We start from the raw sequence: 13677 nt of genomic DNA, 5'->3' as shown, positions 1-13677 counted from the left end.
GCAGAAATTCAAGCGGCCAGTGTAGACTTCCGTCAAGCTTTTCCGGAAAAGCGGCTGATTTTTCTGGAAAAACTGGCCAGTCTAGACACAGCTAGAGAGTAGTTATCAATAGTTCATAGTCATGCTGGAAGGGCATACATAATAAGAGAGGTTCTTCAAGAATCAATTTTGGGACCGGTTCTATTTAATAGCTTCATTAATTTAGATAATGGCATAGAAAGTATGCTTATAAAGTTTGTGGATGAAACCTAGCTGGGAAGGGTTGCAAGTGCAGTGGTGGATATGATAATTCAAAAATCTGGACAAACTGGAGAAATGGTCTGAGGTAAATAGGATGAAATTCAATAAGGACAAATGCAAAGTACTCCACTTAGGAAAGAATAATCAGTTTCACAGTACAGAATGGGAAATGACTGTCTAGGAAGGAGTGCTGCAGAAAGGGATCTAGGGATCATGGTAGACCACAAGCTAAATATTATACAACAGTGTGATACTGTTGCAAAAAACATTCTGAGATGTATTAACAGCCCTGTTGTAAACAAGCCCCAAGAAGTAATTCTTCTGCTCTACTCAGCTGATTAGGTCTCAACTGGAGTATTGTGTCCAGCTCTGGGCACCACATTTCAGGAAAGATATACATACAACAACATACTGAGCAGATGCAAAATGACTGTGGAGTGTGCTTTTGGCAGTTTAAAAGCTTACTGGCGATGTTTGTACAGGAAGCTGGATCTGTCTGATAACATATGGGGGTAGGAGGTCTGTTCTCTTCATAATATTTTGGAACGTAAGGGTGAAAGCTAAACTGCATGCTACACACACTATCCAGTTTAAACACAAGCACAGCTTCCATAACTATCACTGACTGGTTGTCCCAGGGTGAGCGCACATAAAAGACACCAGACGACAAAATGTTGATTTAACCACTGGAGCAGAAGATTTTATTGGAACAGGGCCTAACTGTAGTCTGGCACTTGTGTGGTGGGGAGAGTCAACTCAGCAGCATGGCCCTATAACCAATAATGTAAACACATTTTCCACAGTCTGGTCATCCTGAAAGGTATTTTGCTGCTAAGGGTGAGAAGGGAAGCAAGGGAGGGTCTTCTGCAAGACTATGGTTTCCATCCTGGCCCTTACATGGCTTGCCTGTATGCAGCAGTGGGCCCTCCACCCCTGTATGGCATAGTGGCATGGGAATGGTACCCTTAATGGGACAATGAACGCAGCAACTCTGCTACAGAACCTACAGAGGTGAATAGTCCAGCATCTGAATGACACTTTCAACGTGATCTGTGAGGCTGATTACCATGAAATGAGAGAGTCCATCAACAGCCTGTTCTATATCTGATTAGCCCTGTGTTGGTACTAGCATCACACAGATCCAAGCATGCTTTCTGCAACCCTCCTGCAACAACTTGCTTCAGTACTTCCAGAAATCAGAGCCATTGACCAGACTCATCCTCTGATGTTTGTGCTTCTTCAATCTCCAACTTCCGTGATTAGCTAGCCTCCTCTGGGATAGAATGTAGCTTCTGAATGCATGCATCTGTGGATGCCAGGCTGTCCCCTAGCCCTGGGTCCCCCTTCCCTTATGCACCTTCAGTCACAATTTTCTCCCTTTGACTTGGTCCACTCTGGGATGGCCCCTGAGGCCCTGAAGTATCCATGGGGGTCTTCAGAACAGAGGTGGGATTACTCCCAAGTATTTCATCCAACCCTTTGTAGAATTGGCAGGTTGAAGTAGCAGCACTGGAGCTGTGGTGTGCCTCCCGTGCTTTGTGGTGTGTGTTTCCCAGCTCTTTCACTTTCACCCTGAACTGCAGCATGTCCTGGACATGGCCCTTATCGGTCACACATTTCGACATCTGCCCATAGATATAATTCCTATGGCTGCCATGCAACTGGGACTTGACTCCTCAAATGCTGATGAGTTCTAGTACAAAAGAACATAAGAATGGCCGCACTGGGTCAGACCGAAGGTCCATCTAGCCCAGTATCCTGTCTGCTGATAGTGGCCAGCACCAGGTGCCCCGGAGGGGGTGGACCAAAACCAAAGATCAAGCGATTTGTCTCCTGCCATCCATCTCCAGCCTTTGACAAATAGAGGACAGGGACACCATTTATATCCCCTGGCTAATAGCCTTTTATGGACCTAACCTTCATGAATTTATCTAACTTCTCTTTAAACTCTGTTATAGTCCTAGCCTTCCCAGCCTCCTCTGGCAAGGAGTTCCACAGGTTGACTATGCGCTGTGTGAAGAAGAACTTTCTTTTAGTAGTTTTAAACCTGCAACCCATTAATTTAATTTTTCATCATAATTTCATCATAGTACCTCAACATGGCTCCAAGTAGGGGATTTTCTGAAGCATGGAGCAGGCCTGGTCACCTGGAATGATGCGCTGAGAGCACACCAAATGCCCCTGAGCAAACAAGGAGAGGACTTTCAAAATTCCACAGGAGTGCAAAGGGCAGGTCTAAGGGCTGGTTATCTGAAGGGAGAGTAGTAGAATTCAAACCAATGACTGAAGAGGTGAGAATAAGCATTGTGGGACAAGTACTGGAGGGCTGTTATAGTGCTATGGTGCAGAACAGGATCCACACTGGCTCCCCAGTACTTTAGCCAGAGCACAACAAGCTCTACACCTTTCAGTGAAGTAGTTTACTTAGAGCACAACTACTGTGGAGGAAGGCCTGGTCTACGTTATGAGTTTAGATCAAACTTAGCTGCATTAAGTCAAATTTCTAAACAATGAGTCCACATCACCAAGCCCATTCTGGCTCACTTTAAGGGCTGTTAAAGTCAATTTCAGTACTACTGCTTTTCGCAAGGAGTAAAGGTAAATTTGACCTTAGATGGTAGACTTTAGGGTAGTGCTTCCAGATTGTGTCCCACAATGCTCCAATATGACTGCTCTGGCCAGCACTTTCAACTCTGCTGCTCTCCAGCTGCACTGGAAAAGGCCTAGCAAAGTTTGAATTTCATTTCCTGTTTAGCCAGCATGGTGAACAAGCAGGCAGCACACCTCAGCTGCACCCCTGACCATGAATTCCCAGGGTTGCAAATGAGCTCCAGCATGAAGAGTGCAGAAGATCCTGGACCTGATTGCTGTGTGGGGAGAGGAATCTGTGCAGACAGAACTACAAAGCAGCAAAAGAAACACTGATATCTATGCCAAGATTGCAAAGGGCATGATGAAAAAAGGATAAGCTAGAGATGCCCAGCAGTGCCAAAATAAAGAAGCTCAGACAAGTGTATCAGAAGACAAAGGAGGAAAACAGATGGTCAGGGTCACTGCAGCAAACACGCCGCTTCCATGAGCAGCTGCATGAGATTCTAAGGCGGGACCTCACAAAGCTGTCTGTGGATATCTCCCAAGACATTCTTCAGGGCACCTCGGACAACAGTGGGGAGGACATTGAGGATGAGGCAGAGATGGAAAAGGAGAATGGTCAGCAGGCAAGCGGCACATCTGATCTCACTGACAACTAGGACCTTTTTTAAACTTTGGAGCCAATCCCCTACTCCCAGGATGAATTGTTGCTGGGCCCTAATAGCAAGGAAGACACTTCTGGTAAGTTCATATTTTTCATAATGCTACAAGTGGGTTAAGGCAATTGGGTGTGATCTGTGGTGACCACTCTGCCTACACAGTGGGAGCTGTGTCTGGAGACTGAGCAGAAATCCTTTGCACATCTTCATAAAGTTGTTATAGAGAAATTCTTTCATCCTTCTTACAAGGTTTCTGGGGAGGCCCGCCTTATTCCATCCTCCATGGTAGGACAACTTTCCATGCCAAGCCAGCAGTAAGTAAACTGGCACCATTGCAGCGCAAGTTCCAGATTTCTGGCCACACTCAGTCAGCATCTGCTCCCTATCACTTTTTGTGATTCGGAGAAGACTGGTATCATGGCATGGCATGGAATGGCAATCTAGAGGAAGCAGGGGAAGTTATGTAACTGATAGAACTGAGGCAGTACATCTCCATTTGATCATCCCCAACAAAGCATGATTTGAACCCCTGCCCTGCCTCCACTCCCACTTGCTCTCCTCCCTCGCAGGCTCCTCAGTGTCCACATGAGCCCTTGCCCTGCTGCCATGCTCAACACCCCCCCTTCCCTTCTGCATGTTCCTTGATGACCGCGTGAACCCCTGCTCTACCACCACGGTCAGCCCTCCTGCCCCCCTCTCCTCCCAGGCTCCTGTGGGAAGATAAATTTGCACTCTCCTGGCAAATGGAGAGTACCAAACACATGGGCTACGTCTAGACTGGCATGATTTTCCGCAAATGCTTTTGCATTTGCAGAAAAGAGCATCTAGATTGGCATGGATGCTTTTCCGCAAAAAAGCCCCGATTGCCATTTTCGCGATTGGGGCTTTTTTGTGCAAAACAAATCTGAGCTGTCTACACTGGCCCTTTTGCGCAAAAGGACTTTTGCCCGAACGGGAGCAGCATAGTATTTCCGCAAGAAGCACTGATTTCTTACATGAGATCATCAGTGTTCTTGCGGAAATTCAAGCGGCCAGTGTAGACAGCTGGCAAGTTTTTCTTCAAAAGCACCTGCTTTTGCGGAAAAACTTGCCAGTCTAGACACAGCCATGGTGACCACGTAAGCCCTGGCCTAGCTGTGGGAGCTGCTATTTGCAGCTACTATGTGCACATGCTTTTAAAGCAGAAGCAAAAGAGCGAGCTCCAACCTGTTCCTTACCATGACTACCATCAAACCACGCCCAGCTGCTCCCTTAAGACTTCTGTGCTATACCTGCTGCATAGTGGCACTTAAAAGCATAACCTTGGCCATGAATAGGGAAGGGAACGACTTGTCGAATATCTGATAAGCAAATGCTACTGCCAAGATTTTATGCATCTCTCAGTGAATAGAACTTTCCGAAGATCAAGGAGCATACTCAAAAGATTCTGAGCATCAACATGTCTAACTTTTAGGCTTCTAGAGAAATCACAGGAACAACACTGCAATCCACAAAGCCAAAGATAGGTGCCTGAGATACAATAAATAGAGAGAGGTGACAAAGCCTCAGATCCAAAACAACAAACTAGACTGGGAGCTGCCTAAGCCAGCCAATGGGAGATGCTGACAAGTGTGTAAGTCCCAGCTTTTAGAGATGTATGTCTCTCTCTGCTTAGAGATCAATAAACTGGGGACAGATAGGCATTTAGCCACCTAAATTATGTGTGGATTCTGATCTGGTAGGTGTGCTCATGTGCCGTCTATTGGATTGGGCTCCTCACCAAGGTTCAGACAAAAGAATCAGGGAGGAGAGCTTTATTACCCTAACCATTTGGCTAAAGGTACTCCCCTGGAATGTACAGACCCCAAAGTTAAGTTCCCCTTCTGATGGGGACAAGGGTAGTGGATGGGGTTCTGCCAGCTCACAGATGAGTGCCCTAATCACTAGGGCAGTGGTTTTTAACCAGAGGTACACAGAAGTCTTCCAGGCGGTACCTCGCTAGATATTTGCCTGGTGTTACAGCTGGCTGCCAAAGCACTAGTGAAATCCATATAATGAAAATTTAATACAGGACAATGGCATGTGTATTCAGCTTTGTTAGGTGCCTTTCTTTCACCCTTCTTGCAGACAGAAAGCAGAACATCAACAGTCCAAATGCAATGTTTATTGGGATTAGTTTCAAACAAGCATATCCATAGCTCTGACACTGAAGCTTTTTCCTGGTGTCCCCTTTCCCCCATCCTTAGCAGGCATAATTATACTTGTAGTGCACACCTTTGGTCCCACCTCTTACAATCTATGGTCATAATCCATTGTGGAGGGCTGTGAGTCTGGCGACTTTGGTACCACCTCTGGTAGCCCTAGAAGGGGTTAAGAGTGATGTTATGTATTGGCCAAAGCCAGGCTATTCTTTGTCTTTTAATTTTTTTTATTCATTCTCTCCCTCCTTCCCTCCTGATTGGTTGTTTGGCCTTGGCTGGAGAGAGGAGTCAGGCTGTCTTCCAGTGTATTCTTGTAAATTTTATTAAAGCTAATGTTTGAAATAAAAGTCACATTATACAAGTTAAAAAAGGAAGGCACTATACATCTGGGATCAGGCTTGGTTTATGAGAGCTGACACAGTTCACGAGATACAATGCGTATTTAACCAGCATTGTCCCAAACTGGGATGTGGGTTTTTAAGGCGTCTGTGTATAAGTGTTCTTGGGCACGCCACCCACAAAGCATATAGAATCAAAGTCAGTGGCAGTGAAACAGATAGGTACATGGATAGAGTGAATCCCTCAGTCCGTCAGTGTCTGGTGGGTGTTCTGTAGAAAGATATAGTGTGTCAGGGAAGGAAGTGAGTTATTTCCTGTCCCGTCGAAAGTTTCATTCACTCGGCCTGGTACTGTCTGTGGCCCATCATGTGCTCCGTGTATTTGTCTCTGAACCACCTAATGGTGTTAGACACCATCAGCTGGGTGAAGCGCTGACCAACAACAGATGCTCTCAGCAATGGCTTGTTGTGCGGGTCCCACATGCCCAGGGCTTTCACTATCGGGATGGATCTGGACCTCGTAGCCCGGGGTTTTCAGGTATCTGCTAGCGGCATGTATTTCTTTATCTTTCGAGCTCAGACCTCATTCAAGGTTGGAGTCCTGCTCTTGAAGGGCATCATGATGATCTTCTTCTGCTCCTCATTAGTCACAATTATGTGTCTGTTCTAGCGACAGTGGAGTCAATGGTGATCTTTCCCAGGCTTTGATCAACTATTCCTGAATGGCATTGTGGTGGAGTTGCCAGGCCCTGGAGTGGGTCTGGCAACCACGCAGGAGTTGGGGCAGTGTCTCACTGGTGAAGCTGCACTTCCTGCAGTGCTTGTTCTGGTCCCTGTGGTTTATGGCCTCTTGAGGGGAACGTAGTTGAGCTAGGTCTGGTGGATGAACCACCAGTCGACGAAACGGATGAAGCTGCCTCCCCAGACAGGAAGTGGTTGCTGGCGTCCCACTTTCTGGTGACCTCAAACACCTTGTCCTTGTCCTACTTCTGCTTAAGGTTCTCCGCATAGTGACAGCAGATTGCATCCTTCAGGATCTGCTCTGGCATCATTCTGGCATGCGGAGTGGTCCAAGGTATTTATGAGCATCACCAGGACTCCCAACGCTCCTAACGCCTCATCAAGGGGCAGCTGATCCTCTTTCCTAGTCAGAGAGAGGCATTGTGGGCACAGGACCAGAGCGAGGACCCCCCTTCTCTCCGAAACTCGGCGTCCAGGGAGCTGCTGAGGTAAGTGGCAATGTCCTGCTCAGAGGAGGTCCTGGCGATGTGCTTCCTGATCATGTCCTGCATGGAGCTCTCTGCGATGCTCCTCACTACTGAGTCTGGGCACATCAGGAGGCGGAAGGCATGTGTGATCATTGCCACGTAGCACAAATCACCCATCTGAGGCACATTGGTGCCACCCTGGCTGTGGAAGATATAGATGATGTCGGTGAAGGCAGAGCCATTTCCTCACCAGCTGGCTGATGGTGCTGCCTGCTTTGTTCATGGGCACCTGGGCCACAGCCAATCCCCTGAGGACAAAGGAGATGTGGGGGTGTTCAGAGCATTGTCCTTTTTCCAGGGGGTGAGCAGGGAGGAGTCAGTACAGGCTGCATTCTGTCTTTGGGGGTCTGTCGGACATGGACTCCTGTGGGCGAACCCAGGTGCTGGTACATCAGGAACCGTATAGTCCAGATCAGATCCGTGATGCCACTGTTGATGTGTAGGGAAGTGCACTTTTTGGCACTGAAGCAGAGACCTGTTCACTTGATGGCCCAGCTGGTGACATCGAGCATCTCTCTGAGCTGTCAGCAACCAACACCAGGTCATCTGCTATAGGCCAGGACGTTGACTCTCTTGCTACGCAGGTCAGACCTGATTGGGCTGCCAGAGATGGCTTGGATGAGTGGCTCCATGGCCAGGTTGAAGATGATGGGAGCTGAGGGACCAGCCCTGTTTCATGCTGTAGTGGATGGGGACGGCTTCTGTCTCGTAGTCTGAGGAGCGGATGATGGTGGCGCAATCTTTGTAGAGGTCCCGGAGCAGTTGAAGGAAAGTGTGCAACATCCCAACCTCTCTAAGGGTGATGAAGCCGTGATGGTGGAAAAAACTATAGGTACTCCAGAACCAAAGCCCTTTTAGCAGGCAAAAAGAAATTGGTAGGATTGGCAGAATTTTTATTTATCATTAGTTTGATGCATACGGTCTGCTTATTTCTAACTTTTTTCCTACTTTTAAGAATTTAAATTATTACAGCTGCGAGAACTTAATGGGAGGGGATCCAGACAATTATTTTATTGAGTAGACATTGAAATTTAAGAAGTTTAAACTTGTGATATTGACAGTTTGTTTTTTAATAAAGTAAGTATATAAACTTCATCAGCAACATTTTTGACTTAGCCTATCTAAATTTTGATCATCTGTGGCAGTGTTTTTTTTAACATTTGTGTATGTAATGAAAACATTTGTCAGTATTATAAGCCTATATATAGGCTCCTAAATGCCCAAGTCCATTTTGAAAGTGAACTTTTAGATTCCTAAATGCTGAGCACAGCGAGCTCTAAATACCTATAAAATCTGTGCCACAGTGAAGAATTTGTCATCTATTTCTCTAAATAATTTTTAATATTTTTCAGAACATAGACTTTATTAGACTTTATTTCTATTGCTCAGTCTGCAAAAATAGCAGGAGTACCATTACTATTCATCCATCTTGATAAAATCTCATTATTATCAGTAATAACAACCAACTACATATAATAAATACATTGACCTTTGCATCTTTCATTTCAGTAAGTATGTTCTTACAAGGATTTGTAAATCTGTTCTCAGATTTTTATTTTATTGTTGTTTCAATAGGCTTTGAGATTTTGCGCTCTCTCAAGATCCTTTCTGCAACTATTCTGTCCTCCCCATTATTAAAAAAAATTGTTCCGATCTAGATTGACCTTCTTTCTTCCATAATCATTAGGGATTTGTGAGATTACATAAAATATAAACAATAGGATTGCTTTGGTTTATTCCTCTTTTCACATAGTACATTGTCACATGCCTTTTGTCAAAGAACAGGACATCTTGAAATTCCAACATAATAAATTATCCTTGTCAAAAGCAAATTATTTCTCAGTATAATTCACACTATATATCAGCACAAGACAGCCAACTGCCTCAGCTTCAAATAACCCACTTTAGAGTGAATAGTAAGTAACAGAGCAAGTAAATGACCAATGGTAATTGCTGCACACAAGCCTCTGAAAATAGTAGCAAAGTGCTTTCATTAAGTAGTCAGATTCAAACAATCACAATAATAGCAGCTCTGATGCTAAAGTACTAATTTATTATGCAGCACTTAACATCCATTCAGTTACTTTAAAAATTTCAGCATATGATCAAAAAACTTTGCTGTGCGAAGGGAAAAGACTAAGAGTTTAACTGGAAAGATTGGATGCTCAAAAATTAAAAGGTGATTTAAAGTTTCTAAGTATAGAACTATATTATATTGTAATGGCTCTTCACAGTCAGTTTCTTTTTCTGAGATTTACTTATTCGCCTTCTGCTTGGATACTTTTAGAAACTCTGAGGTTTGCAGCTTTCCATCTATAGCTGGAAAAATACACGTAAAAAATCCTGGGAAAATACATACAGTACACTGGATTTTAGCCTAGTTTGCATATGTAGAGGAAATGCTACTGATGTAGTTCCATAGTGAACTACAACAAATTATTCAAGTTATACTATTCTGATTTTCTTGTAGGTTTTAGGTCAGACACGTACGACTACAGACAAGAACTAGTTAAACAGGAGGAGCCAAAGTCATGGGCCTTGCAACTGGGGCATCATTTAAAATTTTGGTGGTAGTGAGAGGCAACTTTAACCATTCTTCTTAGGCACCTGAAAACTATAGGTTTTATTTGCAGATAACTTAGAAGTTAGCTGTAAGGAGCACTGCATCTAACTCCTATATAAAAAGAGAATTATATAAATATTAGGCCCACTCAGCTCTAATAGTAACATGTGCTCACATCTTGTGTCAAGTTACTTAAAGGACAGGAGTTAGGTTTTAAATTATAAAATTATAACTCTTGAATCCAACAATTGAACCAATTGTAGAAAGCAATCTAGATTTTTCTATCACTATTTTGCTATTCATCAAGCTTGGAATAGAACATTTAACTTTTGGAAACATTCTGTTAGAGCAAGATCTTGTGAATTTATACTGCCCCTGCCTGGGGTTCTAGAGGTGTTATTCCATTACAAATTGACTAGAAACTGATCTTAAACAGGAGTAAAACTGACATTTCCATGATTTTTGAACACTTGGGGTTGGTAATATTGTGAATCCGGCTCAGCAAAAATCATAAGATAGTGTGCAAATAATAGATTTTTTTATCTGCTCTCTGCTTTTTGAGCCTTTAAGGTGCAGTGGAGACACTAACACACACAGACTTACCACCCCTGAGTCTCCTGCTGGCCGCCCTGAGAATTAGCTCATTTAGCAGGGCTCCTTTGTTTCCACTGATTTCACAGCTGGACCCGTGTTGCTCCGGACCACAGAATCCTCTTCAGGGCACAGTCGTCTATCTGTGCCTGCTCTGCTGGCTCCCGCCTTCCAGGGAACTGGCAACTCCCAGTTTTACTCCTCACCTCAGAGGCTCATTGCAGTCTTCAGTCTAGCCTCTTTCTCCATGAGCAAACTGCAGTCTGTCTTAGCCACTCTCATCATCAGCAAGTGGAGGGAACCAGGGATCCTAGAGGCAGAAACTTACTGTCCTGCTCCACCTCTCCTCTACTACTCATTTCCCTGGGCCACTTCACCATTGTTCCAGCACCTTCTTTGGCTTTTGTGACAGACACCAGCCTGGCAGTCATCAGCCTATTGTTCTTCTAGCCTCTGCTGACTTTGCCCAGCCCTGCTCCCTGTTAGGTGTTTCTTTTAGAGCCAATCCTTCTCCTTTTGCGTATATATATATATATATATATATATATATATATGTTCATATTCCTCCCTGGCCCAAATTGGCTGTCCCAGGAAGCCTTCTCATTGGCTGGATCTACAACCCCTTCTCTCATTGGCTAAAGGTCTGCACAGGCACCCCAAGCACTGCCTTAATCCTTCTCCAAAAGTGTCAGGGCAAATACCCCAGTGTGGGGCAGACATCCATAACTCACATTTTGAAGCTTTCTCCACAGCCATGAGGACTAAAAACTTTATTTTTAAGAATGAAGAGTGAAATCATCACTTGTCCACTTTAGTAATAATTACCATGAGACTCATGACAAATTATTAGACTTGGCAAAACTGCTTTTGTGTCTGTTTAAAGCAGTGGTGGGGAACCTTAGGCCCAGGGGCCGGATGTAGCTCTTGCTTGCCTAGATCCACCACCCCCCATCCTGAGGCTCAGGGCCCTCCCCTCAGCATTGGGGAGCCTGCTCTGGTGCTCCAGCCCCACTGCTGCCCCCCTGGGGGCTGGAGCACACAAAATCTACTAGGCTGAGTCCCTGTAGGCTCTGGTGTGGGAGGAGAATGTGGGGAGTGTCTTTCTCCTTCTCAGTCGAGTGCCACAGTGAGGGTTTTTTTTCCCGCTTCTCACTTGTGTGTGGCCTGACTGATTTTTTTCTGTGGGTCAGTGGCCCCTGACCCAAAAAAGGTTCCCCTCCCTGGTTTAAAGACTAGTTACTTTCCGGAAGGCTCTTAAACTCTACTTTATTCTATACTGCAGGAGAATACCAGAAAACACCCAGAAAATTGCAGATTTTAAAACTCAGAATAATTTGAGAATTCTCAGGTGTATCAGGGCCCCTGCAGGCAGAACAGGAAAACACATAGGCATAGGAGCTCTGAGCAACTCTCTCTCTTGAAAGTTAGTGTCAAACCTTCTAGTCCTTAAGTAAAATTTCTATTGCCATTAGCACTTCCACCCAGAGATTAAAATGTGCATGTGCTCATACACTTCATACTTAAATATCTGACCCATGTTAATCAGGACTATGTATTTTATACACTTTGGCTCAGGGCCTACTTTTCCAGCATATTCTGAGCAGTGCTGAGCACAAAGATAGTACCCAGTAAATATTACAAAACTTGACAATAATTGTCAACTTTATGGACTCTCTGGATGCAATTCTATTCTTTATTCTGGAATTGGCCTGAATACAGCTGAAACCCTAAGCATCTGAGGCATAAGCACCAGGTACTAATACAATACTTTCTCATTCCTTCCTTTTCTCAAACTCAGAACAAAAAGCAACAAAAAAAAATGGTTTTCAGTTAAAATACAAAAGTGCACAGCCATTGCTCTACAGCCCAGCATGGGGCATAATCTTCTGCCTCTTGGGGTTTAAGTGATCTCCTTTTGTCTGACTCCTTCTTTCTTCATTCTTCCTGACCTCTGTGACCTCAGGATTTCTCATGACATCCTTCTCAAATGCCATTTGCTGGAGTCTCATTTCTCAGTCCCACTTTTTTTGCAACAAGCAGCAGAGACGTAGCCTGGTCCACAAGATATCAAGCTAGCTCTCAGAGACCTGGGTTTTACTCCTCCTCCAAATTTCCTGTATGACCTCAGACCAGTGTCTTAGGGACAAAAGTTTCAAAGCCTTTCAGGTTTCAAAGATGCAGCTGATCCCCTGTGAAGTGGCCATAGACTCCATCCAAGAAATACCAGTGATTATATGAGTACAAATGTGCTTATATAGGAGAACAAAAATAACATGAATCTACATTAATCCTATATGCAGCTGGTCCTGCAAGTTATCTTCTGTGATTGTGTGATTCATGCTATCCAGCTATCTGTTGGAAGGTTGGGGTAGAGTAGATGCCTCACACTACAGACAATTTCCAGGAGTCTAGTACTTAAATCATTTGCTGGTTATTTAGGTTTCAGTCAGTACTTAATGATGGTGTGAAACATCCAGTCTTGTAATTTATTCTAGAAAGATTTTTCCTCATGTCTAGATTCATTGATAAACTCTCAGATATGAGTTAGATTTACTGTTAGTTGATAAGCATCATGCTATAAATACATACTGCTAAATTTAGCACTTTTATTTTTTCCTACTATGTTTGGCTTGCCTAGAAAAAATGGTGAGATTGCATCTGTATGTTATTCTTTTGAAGGGGTGAGCTGCTACTGTAGATTATATTCTTTGTATCTGAATGGAGACAAAAACTGTAGAGCACTGCTGACATCCTAGTTAGAATAACTGACACATAATTAAAACATATGCACTGAGAAAATAAGAGAATCCATTATTGTGCCTAAACCTATTGTGTCAATTTAATTAGGCAATACCCTAGTGACTGCAAGAAGAAAAATTGTAACCAAAGTTCCCTCCATTTTTTTCATACACGTGGGCTGTGTCTATATTGGCACCCCTTTCCGGAAAAGGGATGCTAATGAGACCAGTCGGAATTGCAAATGCCGCAGGGGATTTAAATATCCCCCGTGGAATTTGCATGAACATGGCTGCCGCTTTTTTCCGGCTCAGGATTTTGCCGGAGAAAAGCGCCAGTCTAGACGGTATCTTGCGGAAAATAAGCCCTTTTCCACAAGATCCCTTATTCCTACTTGAAAGATTGGATAAGTAGTAACAATTTATCATCCTGGTTGATAATACAGGCTACTTCTACACTGCCGGTTTTGCCAGCAGCGAATATGCAAATGAGGCATGGATTAGCATATCA

This window comes from Pelodiscus sinensis, chromosome 1 (genome assembly GCF_052426305.1).
Source record: "Pelodiscus sinensis isolate ZL-2025 chromosome 1, ASM5242630v1, whole genome shotgun sequence".
In the NCBI taxonomy this organism is placed as follows: domain Eukaryota; kingdom Metazoa; phylum Chordata; order Testudines; family Trionychidae; genus Pelodiscus; species Pelodiscus sinensis.
This window is presented reverse-complemented; position numbering follows the sequence as displayed.